We start from the raw sequence: 18,928 nt of genomic DNA, 5'->3' as shown, positions 1-18,928 counted from the left end.
TTCACGTTATTGTCTCTTCTTTATTAAATCATGTTGAACACTAGCCGCGCTGCATTTTGGTCCTCTCCTTCATCCCAGGAAGAAAGCCGTGACAAATTGGAGAATCCAGTGGGTTCTGGTAGTCTTTAATAGTTGATTCTAAGATTTCTATTTGATCATGTATATGTTTTTGCTGTTTGTTCTTTGTTATAGAGCCAAAAAGATTGGATAGATAATTAGATAATTAAAAAATTATTTGTTTTTTAATGTTTTCCAATTTTCCCATAAGTGGGTAGAGTCTGTGGATTCTTCAATCACATTGAGCTGATTTCTGACGTGCTGTTCCTTCTTTTCCCGTAGTGTATTTCTGTATTGTTTTAGTGATTCACCATAGTGAAGGCGTAGGCTCAGGTATTCTGAGTCTTTATGTTTTTGGTTGGAAAGGTTTCTCAATTTCTTACTTCGGTTTTTACATTCTTCATCAAACCATTTGTCATTGTTGCTCATTTTCTTCGGTGTTCTGTTTGACATTTTTAGATTTGATAGGGAAGCTGAGGTCAAATATACTGTTAAGATTTTCTACTGACAAGTTTACACCTTCACTATTACAGTGGAACATTTTGTTCAGGAAGTTGTCTAAAAGGGATTGAATTTGTTGTTGCCTAATTGTTTTTTTGTAGGTTTCCACACTACATTCCTTCCATCCATAGCATTTCTTAATATTTCTCAGTTCCGTTGGCTTTGATGCCTCATTGAGTATTGCGCTGTTCAAGTAGACTGTGATTTTGCTGTGATCTGATAGGGGTGTCAGTGGGCTGACTGTGAATGCTCTGAGAGACTCTGGGTTGAGGTCAGTGATAAAGTAGTCTCCAGTACTACTCCCAAAAGATGAGTTATAGGTGTACCTACCATAGGAGTCCCCTCGAAGCCTACCATTGACTATGTACATACCCAGCGTGCGACAGAGCTGCAGGAGTTGTGACCTGTTTTTGTTGGTTATGTTCTCATATGTGTCTAGGGGGGCAAATGGGGGAGGGAATGCTGGCCCCTCCAGGCAGGTGTTTGTCCCCCAGTGTGCTGAGGGTATCATGTTCTTGTCCGGTTCTGGCATTTAGGTCGCCACAGACTAGTACATTCTCTCCCTGGAAATGATTGATTTCCCCCTCCAGAATGGAGGAGCTGTCTTCATTAAAGTATGGGGATTCTAGTGGGGGGATATGTAGCAGAACATTTTTCTCTGTTAAGATCATTCCCTTTTGAATTTCTAGCCAAATGTAAAATGTTCCTGTTTTGATTAAGTTAATGGTGAGTTAGGTCTGCTCTATGCCAAATTAGCATACCCCCTGAGTCCCTTCCCTGTTTCACACCTGGTAGTTTGGTGGATGGGACTACCAGCTCTCTGTAACCTAGAGGACAAACAATGGGTCCGTCTCCTCTATACCATGTTTCTTGTAGGATGACAATGTCTGTATTTCTGATTTCTTTGATGAAGTCCAGGTTCCTGCTGTTTAGGCCAAAGGCAGATGACCTTAGGCCTTGGATATTCCAGGATGAGATAGTGAAGGCTTTGTGTTCCATAAAGGGTCCAATGTTGGTCGTGTGGTTTGGCCTCAGACCAGTAAGTGTGAGCAGAGCCTGCTGAGCATCTGGTACATGCCATTGGCTTGGGCTAGTGTAAGAGTGGGGGTTGGGCCTGTTTGCCTGCTCATGGCCTGGGCGTATGTGTGACTTCCATGTTGAGGCCCTCTTTGCAGGGGTGGGGTGCATGGGGTGGGCAGGAGGGGCATAGGTCTGATCTGAGGGGGCCTAAATGGGGTGTGGGCGTGGTTGACTTGGGGGGGTGTTGATTGGTTGGGGTAGAGGTGTGGATGTGGCTGGTGATGTTGTGGTCTGGATGTAGGTCCTCTCAGCGTGGATCCTCTAGGTGTAGGTCCTGGGGGGTCCCGCAGGTCTGGGAGAGTGTCTCGCTGGTCTGGGCGGGGTGTCCGTTGATCTGTTGCTCCTGTGTGAAGTGTTTGGGCTGAGTTTGAGAGCGATGTCCTTTAGGGTCCGGGCGAAGATGGGCACTGCTGCCATGTATAGGTGGACCTGGTCATAAAGGCTGTTCAAGTCCAGGGTGGAGTGGTGGGCCAGGTAAACATTTGGGTTTGAGGCACAGTCACAGGAAATACTTGCGTTTACCCGCTGAATGGTAGCAGGGTGGATAAAACCACTTGTGCATTGGAGAAAGTAGAATAACCTTTTTCAATCACTCCCTTGAGTGCTGTGGCCACCCTTTCCTGCTGTGCTCTCAGGTCATTTGTGCCTGTATGTATTATTATGTGGCTAGGTGACCCTAGTTGGTCCTCAGACAGAAGGTCTGGGTGTTTGGACATCAGAGTTTAGACACACTGTATTTCTTGTATATATTTCCCATTTGAGTCCATAAGGAGTACAATCTGTCTTGTGTATGTCCTCAGTGGGTGTGGGGGGGTTGTCAGGAGGGCTACCAGGGTGGCTGACAAGGGAGGTGCTCAGAGGGGGTGGGATCCCCTGGGCTTGGGGTTCTTCATTTGTCTGTCCCGCTGTGATGTCGACGCTATGGTCAGGGTCTGGGGTGGACTGTTCTGCTGTGGTGTCGAGACTTTTGTCGGGAGCTGAGGTGGGCTGTTCTGCTGGCTTCTCTGCGGGGGTGGCCACCTCTCTAGTAGGTTGTTCTCTCTCACATGCCATCCCCCTTACCCTCTCCTCCAGTAGTCTGATCCTCTCTAGTGCTCTGTTCTTTTCCTGCTCCTGCTTTTTCTCCTGTTGAAGTTGTCTCACCACAGTCCAGAGTGGAGATATGTCTCTCTCCATCTCCAGCTCTCCGGGTCTGGTTAAGGGGGTGTTGTTGTGCTGGACTGTTGTCTGGGTCTGTGCTGACTGGAGTGTAATCACCTGCTGTTCCAGCTCCACCTGCCTTCCTCCAGCTGGGTGAATGTATCCCTCATTTCAATGAGGGGGTAGTACTCTGTGAAGGGAGGTTGACTTTCCGCTTGGGGTTGCTCATCTGTGGAGTTATATAATGAAGAGGTCTGGTCTGACCCGCTCGGGGTGGGGGTATCTTTCTCAAGGGAGAGCTTCTCCTGCTGGGCTAATTCTATGATTAGGTGAAAGTCCAGCTGAAACTGTTTGGGGTTGCCCTGTACCAATACTGTTCCAGACTTATAGAGATTTATATTAGGTGACTCAGAGTCCTCATTGTCTAATATCCTGAGTTTCCACCCCTCTTCACAGAGGGGTAGTGTGCTAATGTAGCACTGTGCCATGCCAGGGGATGGTTTGTGTGGAAAATGAGTTTGCTGATGTTCCCATTTTTATAATAGTCAGCAAAAAGTGTCTCTTTTTCCATAAGGAGCTTCATTTTGTGCTCTTTTCGTGTCTTATCATTCTTTACATACACAGGGTACTGTATTTTAATTACCTCTGAACAGCAGGAGGCAGCTTCTAAGGCCTCTCCATTTGGTTGGACTAGACTGTGCGACTCTCCTGTCATTGTTGGGCTAAAGGGCTTTGCCACCTCTCACTTGACACGTCAGTGCTAATTGAAGTTGTATCAAGCTTGGTAGCCTTAATTTAGCATACAGTCCTTATAAAATAATGTAATGTATTTTTCTTCTTGGCTTTTGGAAATAAAATATAGCTTCAGACTAAACATGACTCACTCAGTTCCAGGTTGGATGGTGTTTTCAGGTTTCTGTTGTTTCCAGAGCATATGCTGTATAGCTTTGGAGTAATAATCTTTGGTAGTTGTAAGCCTTCCAGGTGATTCTGTAATTCCATCCAAAATCAGGTTGTAGGTTTTGAGTTTTGATTTGGAGTGAAGGTTATGTTGTAGGTGGTACATCCTGTATGTGTTCCTGACAAAAAAATCCAAGTTTATCTACCTCTAAATCTATATTTTTGTATGCTGTCGCTCTCTCTCTCTGTTTCTCTCTTACTACAGTGTCTGTCTCTCTCTCTCTGTTTCTCTCTTACTATAGTATCTGTCTCTCTCTGTTTCTCTCTTACTATAGTATCTGTCTCTCTGTTTCTCTCTTACTATAGTATCTGTCTCTCTCTATGTTCCTCTCTTACTATAGTATCTGTCTCTCTGTGTTTCTCTCTTACTATATTATCTGTCTCTCTCTGTTTCTCTCTTACTATAGTATCTGTCTCTCTGTTTCTCTCTTACTATAGTATCTGTCTCTCTGTTTCTCTCTTACTATAGTATCTGTCTCTCTGTTTCTCTCTTACTATAGTATCTGTCTCTCTGTGTTTCTCTCTTACTATAGTATCTGTCTCTCTCTCTTTCTCTCACTATAGTATCTGTCTCTCTCTGTTTCTCTCTTACTATAGTATCTGTCTCTCTGTTTCTCTCTTACTATAGTATCTGTTTCTCTCTGTTTCTCTCTTACTATAGTATCTGTCTCTCTCTTTCTCTCTTACTATAGTATCTGTCTCTCTCTGTTTCTCTCTTACTATAGTATCTGTCTCTCTCTGTTTCTCTCTTACTATAGTATCTGTCTCTCTCTGTTTCTCTCTTACTATAGTATCTGTCTCTCTGTGTTTCTCTCTTACTATAGTATCTGTCTCTCTGTGTTTCTCTCTTACTATATTATCTGTCTCTCTGTGTTTCTCTCTTACTATATTATCTGTCTCTCTGTGTTTCTCTCTTACTATATTATCTGTCTCTCTGTGTTTCTCTCTTACTATAGTATCTGTCTCTCTGTGTTTCTCTCTTACTATATTATCTGTCTCTCTGTGTTTCTCTCTTACTATATTATCTGTCTCTCTCTGTTTCTCTCTTACTATATTATCTGTCTCTCTCTGTTTCTCTCTTACTATAGTATCTGTCTCTCTCCGTTTCTCTCTTTCTCACTCTCTCTTTCTCGCGTTCTTTCTTTCTATTGTTTTGTGGTGGCCCAGCGGTCTAAGGCACTGCAGTGCTAGAGGTTGCAGTGCTAGAGGCGTCACTACGGACCCTGGTTTGATCCCGGGCTGTGTCGCTGAAATTGTGGAGAAGAGTGTGCAAGAGTGTGCAAAGCTGTTATCAAGGCAAGGGTGGCTACTTTGAAGAATCTCAAATATAAAATGTATAACACTTTTTTTGGTTACTACATGATTCCAAATGTGTTATTTTATAGTTTTGATATCTTCACTATTAATCTACAGTGTAGAAAATAGTAAAAATGAAGAAAAACCCTTGAATGAGTTGGTGTGTCCAAACTTTTGAATGGGACTTTAGATTTAGCTAGCAGTAGGCAGATAGAATGAAATGTGGGGTGGAGCTTTATAGTTAGGCCAACATGATGACATCATGTGCCTTTCATACCTTCAAAATTATTCGGCAATCATCATTTATTCGGCAAAATACAGTTTCCATCATCACTTGCTGCAATAAAGAAAGTTTGGCAAAACAAACATCCACCCCTGTCGAACAGATACAAATGTTTTCGATGTTTAAAACATTTCTCCTATAGCTGCCGTTTCCATTACACATTAACCTGGGTCAATGGAAACCTACGTAGTCTATCTCTATCCTCTCTCTCTGTTTCTCTCTCTCCATCCTCTTTTTCTGTTTCTCTCCATCCTCTCTCTCTGTTTCTCTTGCTCTGTTTCTCTCTCTCTCTGTCCATCCTCTATCTCTGTTTCTCTCTCTCTCTCTCCATTCTCTCTCCATTCTCAGTTTTTTTCTCTCTGTTTCTCTCTCTCAATCTCTCTCTCTGTCTTGCTCTCTCTCTCCCTCTATCTCTCTTTCTATCGTTCTCTCTCTCGCTCCATTGTACGGTCTATGATTCAGCTGCTGTAGATGGGCCCATCTGTTGAAGCTGGTGATAACATTGACCTGTGACTCTGTTTGGGAGTATGCAGCTGCACTACCATAGCACATCCAGCCAAATACTGTAACATCAATAAGATGCATACACGAATACAATTTCTCCTCATAACTTAGCATAACTTAAAACTAGGGTGTTTCTCAATATGCATACTACTTCCATGCTCCGAGCACGGAACGGTCGGAGTATGAGTCTAAATCAAAGTATGCGAAACAGAGGGAAGTTCTCAAATACATACTTCGTTTGTAGGCTACACTTTTCGAAGCATGCACCGATGCCAGCTTCACCTGAAATATTCCCAGGATTGTTGATGTAATATGACGCAACCAGGTAAAAAACAATGTAACATTTCTTGGAAACAACTGCGGCTGGTTTTGAGCTGTAGCGAGAGAAAATTCACTCCGATTTCGGAATGAAAAGTTTCCAACTCACGTCTCATATGTTGCCTGACTACAATGTCTTATCTTGATACGTTAATAAATACATACTGTGTTCATTTTGGGGAGGGTTTATTTTTAAGTTTTTTGTTTCTTTTAAAACGTTTTAGCGCTTTTTTTCTCCCCAATTTCATGGTATCCAATTGGTAGTTACAGTCTTGTCTCATCGCTGCAAGTCTGTACGGGAGAGGCGAAGGTCGAGAGCCATGCGTCCTCCGAATAATGTAACATTGTATGTGTTCTCCACACTCTCGTCTTCACAAGAACGAAGTCAAGAGAACGTCCTGGGAGAACGAAGGAGCATGAGAGTGTGGAGCACGTTAGTGTGCATATAGAGAAACGCCACTACTGTTCTAGGAAATCATCTGAATAGTAAGAAAATGAACCAAAAACATTGTTCTTATTCCATTATCTGGCTTTCATGTACTGTTAATAGGTTTAGAGAAAAGGGTTGCTTAGTGGCCTATATTCAGTGCTTGACTTGGACTGAAATAGGTGCCGGTACTCATTTTATGTGCTGGTACTGTTTATATTTAGGTGTAGGAGCTCCAAAATACATTTGAGCTAATATTCTATGAGGTGCAGGAGCTCACGCAGTAGAATATTTGAGGTGCCATTACTCCTGCCCAAGTGAGATTCTGGTCACTAACCAAAACATTGTTCCCTATCTGGCATTGTGGTCAGCGACTGACGTACAGTATAGTACATCTCTGCAAAACCTGGACATTGACACTCATTAGAAGGACCACTCAGCATCTCAGCCTCTCGACTGACATACTGTACATTGGTCAGTGAGATGCATACTGTATCTGGGCATTAACACTCATTGGAAGTAAAGGACCTCTCTCCATCTCACCATCTCAGCTTCTCCATCAGCACTTTCATTTGTAAAATTGTTTCTCCTCACAGGCAAGCAGATGTTGTCTGTTTTCTGCCCGTTCTTACCGGGAGATAGGGAAAAGATTAGACTTCTGTTTCTAAATGGGATTTACATCAACAATAGGAGTGTGTGCTGCAGATAGAATAGCACGTTCTTGCTGATGAAGACCCACTCACCAGGCAAGTAAAAGGACATTTTCCTAATGACAACACACAATGAGCCACTTTAGGACACAGTGTGCTTGGATCAGGATGTTTGTCGATTGAGGAAACCTGTAATTGCATTCATTTGAGGAATTACCTTTATCCCGCCTGCCTACTATTTTACATCAGCAAATGGACAAGTACTTCTATAATGGTGACATCACACAGGCACGCATGCATACGCGGATGCACACTCACACTCTCGCTCACAAACACACTCACACACGTACACACCACAGAGAGGAGAAGCTCTTCGTGTTCTTTAAGAGATTGCTAGAGCACTTTCTAGCTGTAAATCACACTGCAGAACACACACACACACACACACACACACAAACACACACACACAGTAGCCTAATGAGCAGCAGCCCAGCAGGAGATAGCATCTCAAGCAGCAGCCTGGGATCCTCTCCTCTCCTCTCCACTCCACTCCACTCCACTCCACTCCACTCCACTCCACTCCACTCCACTCCACTCCACTCCACTCCACTCTTCTCTTCTTTTCTCCCCCCCTACCCTCCCCTGCCCCCTCCTCTCATCTCCCTCTTCTCTCACCCCCCCTCCCCTCTCCTCTCCTCAGGGTATTGACTGGTGACAGAGCCATGCTACCCCAAGACAGTCTTCACTAGAACAGAAACATTTTGCTCCCCATCAAGAAGTAGCTGTAGATGGAGCACAGGAGGTTGGTGGCACCTTAATAGGGGAGGCCAGGCTTGTGGTAATGATTGGAGCGGAACTAGTGGAATGGTATCAAATACATCAAACACATGGTTTCCATGGTTTCCAGGTGTTTGATACCATTCCATTCACTCCATTCCAGCCATTATTATGAACCCGTCTCCCCTCAGAAACCTCCACTGAGCTGGAGCTATTTGATAGTCTTTTCTCTTGGGTTCCCTTCTCTCCTGTTCTATTCCTCTCCTGTTCTATTCCTATCATGTTCTATTCCTCTCCTACTGCAAATACAGATGCAATAGAATATAAATATATGTGCAGTTTATCTGACAAATCTGCACTCACATTTACACCTCGATCACACTGACAGCATAATTTCGTTATGGTACACCAGAAGTACATTCATTTCCAATGGAGTGCGTTTTCCTTGCTGCATTGCTTTGCAGAGTTAGTTGCAGTGCGTTCTGTGTGGTGCATACCTTGGATTTATCTAAAGTATTCATCAAACGTATATGCAATGACGTTGTCGGTGTGATCGTGGCGTTAGACACTAACCCTAAGGCCCTACTCCACCTAACAGCATAGCAGCTGTAGTCTGCTTTAAAAAGTCTCCTTCAGTGGTTTTCACATTAAAATATTCATGTTTTTTGGGGGTTGGGGATTGAAGAAGAGAGAAAATGGAGATTGACAGAGAAACAGAGAGAGAGAAAAAGAGAGAAAAAGAGAGAGAGCGAGTGAGTGAGTGAGTGAGTGTGAGAGAGAGAAAGAGAGAGAACATGAGAGAAAGGGAGGGAGAGAGAAAACAGAGAATGGAGATAGATAGAGAGAGAAAACAGAGAATACACAGTAGCAGAATACCTGACCACTGTGACTGACCCAAACTGTACAGACTCAGTGAGCATAGCCTTGCTATTGAGAAAGGCCGCCGTAGGCAGACCTGGCTCTCAAGAGAAGACAGGCTATGTGCACACTGCCCACAAAATGAGGTGTAAACTGAGCTGCACTTCCTAACCAAATGTATGATCATATTAGAGCAACATATTTCCCTCAGATTACACAGATCCACAAAGAATTCAAAAACAAACCCAATTTTGATAAACTCCCATACCATACCTAACTTTTGTTAGTGTAATGTTTACTGTTCATTTTTATTATTTTACTGTAATTTATTGTTTATCTATTTCACGAGAGAGAGAGAGAGAGAGAGAGAGAGAGAGAGAGAGAGAGAGAGAGAGAGAGAGAGAGAGAGAGAGAGAGAGAGAGAGAGAGAGAGAGAGAGAGAGAGAGAGAGAGAGAGAGAGAGAGAGAGAGAGAGAGAGAGAGAGAGAGAGAGAGAGAGAGAGAGAGAGAGAGAGAGAGAATGTGATGTGATTCAGACATTATCTGAAGTGTCATTTGTACAGCCAGCATCTGTGATCTCCTTCACTTTTTTGGCTCTGTTGAAAATGCTTATTTAGGAGCTTATTATTTACAGCTTTATTATTCTAAAACGATAAGCTTTATGTAACCTATGCAATTCTATCCTGGCTTTTGTAGCACAATTTAATTTCTTCCAAATGACTCCATGTGTCTAAATGGCTCAACTATGCTTACAGGGACAATCTGCAGTTCAAACAACAACAATGCCAAAGACACACACAGACAGTATGTCTAGAACCAGCCTCGTCTCATAGACTAGACGTAACATAGTAAATGTAAATCCGGGACACTCAAATTGTTATGATATGTTATATTTAGTATGGTTGCATTAGACAGAACTCTCTGGGCACACACTGGTTAAATCAGAGTTGTTTCCACATCGTTTCTGTTACGCCTTGATCTGTTTCACCTGTCCTTGTGATTGTCTCCACCCCCTCCAGGTGTCGCTTATTTTCCCCAGTGTATTTATCCCTGTGTTTCCTGTCTCTCTGTGCCAGTTTGTCTTGTATGTTTCCAAGTCAACCAGCAGGTTTTCCCGTTCTCCTGTTTTTTTTGGGCGATTCTTCTTTTTCTAATCCTCCCGGTTTTTACCCTTGCCTGTTTCTGGACACTGTACCCGCCTGCCTGACCATTCTGCCTGTCTTGACCACGAGCCTGTCTGCCACTCTGTACCTCCTGGACTCTGAACTGGTTTTCACCTTTTGCCTGTCCACGACCATTCTCTTGCCTACTCCTTTTAGATTATTAAACAGCTTATACTCCAACCATCTGCCTCCTGTGTCTGCGTCTAAGACTCGCCTTGTGTCATGATAGTACGAACTGGCCATGACAGACCCAGCAGACTTGGACCAGCTTCGCCACGCTGTCTCCCTGCAGGGAGCCACCATTGGGAGACATGAGGAGCTGTTACAGGACCTACTGGAAGGGCTTCATCCTCTGACAGAACGCCACGACCAAGGGTTTAAGGCTACTATGGAGCTTATTAAGGAGTTAACTCATAGGCTGTCTGTCATCTCTGAGAGACCCCAACCTCCCAGTAAATGTTTTTCTTCTCCCTTTTAGTGGTGAGTTGGTACGGCCTATCCCGGTTCCCCGTGAACCCGGCTTACCACCTCCGGAGCGATATTCTGGAGTTCCTGGTACTTGTCGGGGCTTTCTTTCTCAGGGCTCGCTTATTTTTGAGCTACAGCCATCTTCGTTTCCTTCGTACCGATCGACAATAGCGTACATTATTACGCTAATGTCGGGAAGGGCGCTCTCCTGGGCTATGGCAGTGTGGGAGCAACCATCTGCTATTTGGGGTCATTTGGAGGAATTTATGGCAAAGGTGAGAAAGGTATTTGAGTCTCTGGTATCCTGGAGAAAGGTGGCCAGTAAACTGCTTGACTTACGTCAACTCCCGTAGTGTGGCAGACTACGCGGTTGATTTTCGCACGTTGGCCGCCGAGAGTGCCTGGACTCCGGAGTCTTATTTCGATACTTTTCTGCACGGATTATCAGAGGAGGTGAAGGATGAGCTAGCTGCTCGTGAATTCCCTGTGGACCTCGACTCCCTTATCGCCCTAACCATTAAAATCAATGGACGCCCAAGGGAATGCAGGAGTGAGAGGAGGTCTGGTCTCGGGCACACTTGTGCACCCGCTATGGCTCGTTCACCTTTGAGGGAATCCGGAAGTTTCCGAAGGCAGCTTTTCCAAGAGGAATCGAAGCCACCCGAGCCTCTCGTGAATCTACGACGGGTGAGTAGGATACTCCTGAGCCTATGCAGTTGGGAAGAGCTAGGTTATCAGTTGGAATGATCACGGAGGATGAATAATAACTGTTTGTACTGTGGAGGGGCAGGACATTTTATAGCTACCTGCCCTATTAGGAAACCCTTGTCTCTAGTGGGTACCAGTACTATGGTGAGTCAGACTGGAAGTTCCCTAATTCCCATCACCTGCACACCTTTTTTGTGCTTATGCTGTGGGGAGACCAATCTGTCTCTGAGTGCTCATTGACTCTAGGACTGAGTTTTATGGATTAAAGTTTTATGGATGCCACTATTGCTTCAGAGCTTGCTATTCCCACTCGGCCTCTCTCTGTTCCCGTGGATGCTAGGGCACTGGACGGCCGCTCTATAGGGGAAGTCACCCATAGTACTGTGCCCGTTCAATTATGGGTTTCTGGTAACCACAGTGAGACCATACAGTTCCTCCTCATTTCATCTCCCCATGTTCCAGTTTTGGGATTTTCCTGGCTCCAAAAGCACAATCCTGTGATTGACTGGACCAAAAGCTCCATCCTGGGTTGGAGCCCATTTTTGCCATTCCCACTGCCTTCAAGCAGCACAGTCTTCCCCCAAGTCGTCTTCCTCAGGATGTTAGCAAGACTGTGGATGTCTCTGCTACTCCCACTGAATACCATGACCTCCTGGAAATGTTTAGTAAGGCACGTGTTACTTCCCTTTCCCTGCACCGTCCTTATGATTGTGCCATTACCCTTCTCCCAGGCACCACACCACCTCGGGGTCGGTTGTATTCTCTGTCCGGACCAGAGACCAAAGCTATGGAGGAGTACATAGAGTATCTGGCCACTGGGGCCGTCCATCCATCTGTATCTCCTGCCGGCGCAGGGTTTTCTTTGTGGAGAAGGACAAGACCCTGCGTCCGTGCATTGACTACCGGGGACTTAACGACATTACTGTTAAAAATCATTACCCCCCCTACCCCTCGGCGTTTTGAACATCTCCAGGGGGCCACCATGTTTTCCAAGTTAGACCTTCGGAATGCCTACCACCTGGTTCGGATACACGAGGGGGATGAGTGGAAGACAGCCTTCAACACAGCCAGGTGACATTATGAGTACCAGGTCATGCCACTTGGATTCACCAACACCAACGCTGTTTTCCAGGCTTTGGTCAACGATGTGCTCCGGGACATGCTAAACCATTTTGTGTTCATTTACCTTGTCGACATCCTCCCCCCCCCCCCCCCCCCCCCCCCTGATCTGCCCAATAACATGTACTTCATGTCAGACCGGTCCTTCAGCGCATCCTTGAGAATCAATTGTTGTTCGTGAAAGCCGACGTGTGAGTTCCACCGCTCTACCATCACCTTTCTGGGATATGTCATTGTTGAGGGCAATGTTCAGATGGATCCTGGAAAGGTGAAAGCAGTGGTGGATTGGCCTCAACCTACGTGCAGTTGCAAAGTTTTCTTGGTTGTGTTAACTTTTACCGTCGTTTCATCCGGGATTACAGCACCCTAGCGGCCCCCCTCTAGGCACTCACCTCCCCCAAGGTACCGTTCAAATGGTCTCCAGTTGTCGACAAAGCCTTTGTGGACCTGACGCATCGGTTCACAACAGCACCCATCCTCATCCATCTGGACTCCTCGCGTCAATTTGTGGTGGAAGTTGATGCTTCGGATGTTGGAGTGGGGCCATCCTGTCCCAACGGTCTGCTCAGGACCAAAAGCTTCATCCCTGTGCCTTCCTGTCCCATCATCTCAATCCTGCAGAGGACCTATGATGTAGGCAACTGAGAACTCCTGGCGGTTAAGATGGCGTTGGAAGAGTGGAGGCACTGGCTGGAAGGAGCAGAACAGCAATTCTTGGTCTGGACCAACCATAACTTGTAATATCTCCGTACAGCCAAGCGCCTCAACTCCAGACAGGCCCGGTGTGCCCTCTTGTTTATCAGATTCAACTTCACCATTTCCTACCGCCCAGGGTCAAAATGTGAAGCCTTACGCTCTCTCCCACCTATACAGTTCATCTGCCACACCCTCGACCTCCAAAACCATTCTCCAGACCTCATGCCTTGCTGCCACTGTGGATTGGGGTATTGAACACGGTTCAAAGCCCAACACTCCCAGCCTGAACCTGAAGGGGCCTCGGCTAACCAGCTGTTTGTCCCTAACCCAGTCTGGTCCTGAAATGGGCACATTCCTCCAGGCTGACCTGTCATCCAGGGTCCCGTCGTACACTAGCCTTCCTCCGACAACGTTTCTGGTGGCCCACAATGGCTTCTGATGTTTCTGCCTTCGTCACCGCATGCACAGTATGTGCTCAGAACAAAACTCCACGGCAAGGTCCTTCTGGCCTCCTTCAGCCACTACCACTCCCTCATCGTCCCTAGTGTCATCTCTGGACTTTGTCACTGGGCTCCCTCCGTCAGATAGCAACACTGTCATTCTGACGGTGATTGATCAGTTCTCCAATGCCGCCCATTTCATCCCTCTCCCCAAACTATCTCCTGCCAAGGAGACAGCCCAGATTATGGTGCAGCATGTCTTCCGGATCCATGGTACCCCGGTAGACATGGTGTCCGATCGGGGTTCTGTGTCAGTTATGGAAGGCATTCTACACCGTTATTGGGTAGTCGGCCAGCCTGTCATCTGGATTCCATCCCCAAACTAACGGTCAGTTGGTGCGATGCCTGGTCTCAACCAACCCCACTACCTGGATCCGTCAACTGGTCTGGGCGGAGTATGCCAGGAACACCCTTCCCTTTTCTGCCACGGGACTCCCCATATGGAGCACTTGAAAGGGGAATCAGCCTCCACTCTTCCCGGAACAAGCGCAGGAGGTCAGCGTACCCTCGGCCCAGATGTTTGTCTGTCGCCGTACCTGGAGAAGAGCCAGGGCAACTATTCTCAAGACCAACTCCAGTTATCGTCGACAAGCGGACCGTCCACATTGGGCAGAGGGTATGGCTTTCCACTCAGGACCTGCCCCTGTGGGTAGTGTCGCAAACTGTCTCCCCATTTCATTGGTCCTTTTCCCCATCTCCAGAGTCCTGAGTTCCACCGCTGTCCGTCTTGTGCTACCCTGTACCCTCTGTATCCACCCTACTTTCCATGTGTCCAGAATTAAGCCCGTGTCTCACTGTCCTTTGTCTTCTGTTTCCAGGCCCATCCCTCCCCCCCGGGGTAATCAATGGCCAGCCAGCGTATACGATGAGATGCCTCCTGAAGGTTTGACCACGGGGCAGGTGTTTCCAGTACCTGGTTGACTGGGAGGGTTGTGGCCCGGAGGAGAGGTGCTGGGTTCCTGCTAAAGACATCTTGGACCAGGGCCTCACTGCCGATTTCCACCGCCGTCAGCCAGGTATGCGCCCAGGTAGGACGCCAGGTGGCATCCCTAGTGGGAGTACTGTCACGCCCTGATCTGTTTCACCTGTCCTTGTGATTGTCTCCACCCCCCCTCCAGGTAGGTGTTGCTTATTTTCCCCAGTGTATTTATCCCTGTTTCCTGTCTCTCTGTGCCCATTTGTCTTGTGTGTTTCCAAGTCAACCAGCGGGTTTTCCCATTCTCTTTTTTTTGTGCTATTCTTTTTCTAGTCCTCCCGGTTTTGACCCTTGCCTGTTTTTGGACTCTGTACCCACCTGCCTGCCTTGACCACTAGCCTGTCTGTCACTCTGTACCTCCTGGACTCTGAACAGGTTTTCACCTTTTTGCCTGTCCACGACCATTCTCTTGCCTACTCCTTTTGGATTATTAAACAGTTTATACTCCAACCATCTGCCTCCTGTGTCTGCATCTGGGTCTCGCCTTGTGTCATCATCTCAATTAAGTTACATTGCGAAATATAGAAATATAGATCAAATTAATCACTAACCTTTGATCTTCATCAGATGACACTCATAGGACTTCATGTTACACAATACATGTATGTTTTGTTCGGAGTTTACATTTGCGCCTTACGTTCAGAAGTTCCAAAACATCCATTGATTTTTGCAGAGAGCCACATCAATTTACAGGAATACTCATAATAAACATTGCTAAAAGATACAACTGTTATGCATGGGATTTTAGATGCACTTCTCCTTAATGCAACTGCTGTGTCAGATTTCAAAAAAGCTTTACAGAAAAAGCAAACCATGCAATAATCTGAGTCAGCGCTCAGAGCCCAAACAAGACACAAATATGTCCGTCATATTATGCAGTCAACAGAAGTCAGAAATAACATAAACATTCACTTACCTTTGATCTTCATCAGAATGCACTCCCAGGAATCCCAGTTCCACAATAAATGTTTGTTTTGTTCGATAATGTCCATCATTTATGTCCAAATTCCTCCTTGTTGTTCTAGCGTTCAGTACACTTTCCAAACTCACGACACGCGGGCAGGTCCAGCGGAAAGTATGGACGAAAAGTTCAGTGCGATGGAACAGAGCTCGCTCTCACGTGAACGTGCATGGTCAGGGCATGTTCAGGTCATGATAGACCTTACTCATTCCCCTCTCCTTCGGCCCCACTTCACAGTAGAAGCATCAGACAAGGTTCTAAAGACTGTTGACATCTAGTGGATGGGCTTGTGCAGGGCTTGTGCAGGGTATCAAGTCAGTTCGAGTCCAAAGGCTCAAGTCCAAGTTAAGTCACGAGTCATTGGTGTTAAAGTCAAAGTCGAGTTGCAAGTCATATTTGTGACTCGAGTCTGACTCGAGTCCAAGTCATGTGACTCGAGTCCACACCTTTTTTAAATTTATTTTTATTTCACCTTTATTTAACCAGGTAGGCTAGTTGAGAACAAGTTCTCATTTGCAACTGCGACCTGGCCAAGATAAAGCAAAGCAGTTCGACACATACAACAACACAGAGTTACACATGGAATAAACAAACAATCAATAATACAGACCTCTGATATACCATATGAAACTTAATATATCAAACTATTTGGTGTGTCCCGGAATTACATCGTCATTTACTTTTGAATCCAGGTTGCTAGAACAGCATTTATGACTGGATGAGAACACACCCCTCTAATTTCCTTATGTGCAGTAGGTAATCTCATCTGCTGTTGGTTTTGTCTGACAGTTTAGCAACTTTAGCTGTGTTTACATCCTATTTAGCTGGCTGGTAGAACTCCTCATGCTGAACAGATTACAGCTGTGTAGAACAGACTACAGACAGCATAACAACACAATGGCTCTAGTCTCAAATGGCACCCTATTCCCTATATTCCTTTTGACCAAAGACCTGGATGCAGAAAACACCCACTGGGCACACAAATCAAATCATATTGGTCACATACACATTTAGCAGATGTTATTGCGGGTGTAGCGAAATTCTTGTTTTACTAGATCCAACAGTGCAGTAGTATCATACAATACAAACATCTAAAAGAATGGAATTAACCTCTAACGAGCCTCAACCCCGGATCCGGGATCACCCCCCACCCCCCCCACACTGATTAGCATCGCTAGCATAGCGTCACAATTAAATAGTAGCATCTAAATATCATTAAATCACAAGTCCAAGCCACCTAATGAAAGATACAGATCTTGTGAATAAAGCCACCATTTCAGATGTTTAAAATGTTTTACAGGGAAGACACAATATGTAAATCTATTAGCTAACCACGTTAGCAAAGGACACGATTTTTTTACTCCCAACAGCTTTTTCCTGCGTCAGTAGCTATCACTAATTCGACTAGATAAAAATATATATAGCCACTAACCAAGAAACAACTTCATAATATGACAGTCTGATAACATATTTATGGTATAGCATAGTTTTTTTGGGGAAAAATGTGCATTTTTCAGGTATAAATCACAGTTCTACATTGCAGCTGCAATCTGAAATAGTGCTGACCCAGCCAGAACAATTACAGAGACCAACGTCATATAACGAATTACTCATCTTAAAACATTTCAGAAAAATACACAGCGTACAGATATTGAAAGCCCAACATCTGGTGAATCCAAACAATATTTCAGATTTATTAAATGTTTTATAACGAAAACAAAATGTAGCGCTAAATTAGCATAGCTATACAAGGCAGATTCGGCTAGGCGCCCACGGTCAGTTCACATGCACAACAGATATGATATAACATCGTAAATTGGGTCTTACTATGGCTGATCTTTCATCAGAATGTTGATCAAAGTGTCCTTTGTCAAGATGAGTCGTTGGTTCCGTTCAGAAATCTTCCTTTCCCACTCCATTTAGCACAGGTACCGGTCGAGTGGCACAGATCTCTCAAATGTAAATAAATTGTGACAACGGAACACCGCAAAACTCCCAAAAAAATTCAAATAATCTGATTAAACTATATTGAAAAAACATACATTACGATGATATGGTCACATGTATCAAACAAAATTCGACACGGAGATAGTTTTCATCCATAACGCCAGCAAAACTGTACACAATCGCAGCTCCAACTCGTGCGAATCAGCAAACCGGAAGTTGTCGGTCACGCCAAAGAAATAGGTCTTATTTCACGTCAGTACCAGATAAACAAAGAATTTCTCCTCTGACGTCTTCTTGACACCCAGAGGAAGGCGAATGAGGTGTGTTTCGGGTCATAGGGGGCACGACCATATATAGGCAGAGCTTTGAAGCCAGCATAACACATCTTGATTTTATGTTCTTGGTCATGGAAAGTGCTGTGAAATGACTTCTGTATCACTCAGAGACAAAATTGAAACGGTTTTAGAAACTAGAGATTGTTTTCTTTCCAATGGTATTATTTATATGCATGTAGTAAGAGCAATAATTGAATAAGAGGCAGTTTAATCTGTTGAGCAAATTATGCTAATGGGAAAATAGCACCCCCTGTATTCTCAAGAAGTTAAGAAATATATAAATATTAGGAAGAGCAATATTGGAGTGGCATTGACTAGAATACAGTATATACATATGAAATGAGTAAAGCAGTATGTAAACATTAAAGTGATCAGTGATTCCATGTCTATGGGGCAGCAGCCTCTAAGGGTTGAGTAACTGGGTGGTAGCCTGCTAGGGATGGCTTATTAAACAGTCTGTTTCCACGTAATTTCAATAAAATGACCTTGAACCAACATGAAATATACGTTGAATTGAATAATGTACGTGCCCAGTGGGTACCTAGCAGTACTCAAAGTGGTCCCGTAGGTGTACTATAGCTGATCACTCATTTGTTTATTTTTACTGATTAACCTTTTACTGTAGTGGGCTAAATCAAGGTGATTCTTGGTAGTCTAAATCAGGGTGATTATTGGTAGTCTTAAACAAATCTACTTTGAAACTAAAGTATACACCTCACACACATGGTTGTGCTCTTTAAAAAAGAAGACATCGGTACCATGTCAGATATAGAGTTGAAATGTATTTCATTAAGAGTTTGCATCCAAATATTGACCTAAATGATTAGATCCAAATTGGCTTCTTCCTACAAATGTGAAATTCATGGGCACTATAGTAGATTTCTTGTTGTACTGATCTGTGCTCAGCGGTGACAGAACGGTCATTATTGCGCTGAGAATGACTGTTTATACACTCAATTTATTCAACACAGTAAAAACATCAGCTATCATAACAAAAGTCAGCCATATACATACAGTTGAAGTCGGAAGTTTACATCTGTTTTTCACAATTCCTGACATTTAATCCTAGTAAATATTCCCTGTTTTAGGTCAGTTAGGATCACCACTTTATTTTAAGAATGTGAAATGTCAGAATAATAGAGAGAATGATTTATTTCAGTTTTATTTCTTTCATCACATTCCCAGTGGGTCAGAAGTTTACATA

The sequence above is a fragment of the Salvelinus namaycush genome, chromosome 35 (genome assembly GCF_016432855.1).
Source record: "Salvelinus namaycush isolate Seneca chromosome 35, SaNama_1.0, whole genome shotgun sequence".
Lineage (NCBI taxonomy): Eukaryota > Metazoa > Chordata > Actinopteri > Salmoniformes > Salmonidae > Salvelinus > Salvelinus namaycush.
The sequence above is the reverse complement of the archived record's forward strand: the minus strand, read 5'-3'. Positions refer to the sequence as shown.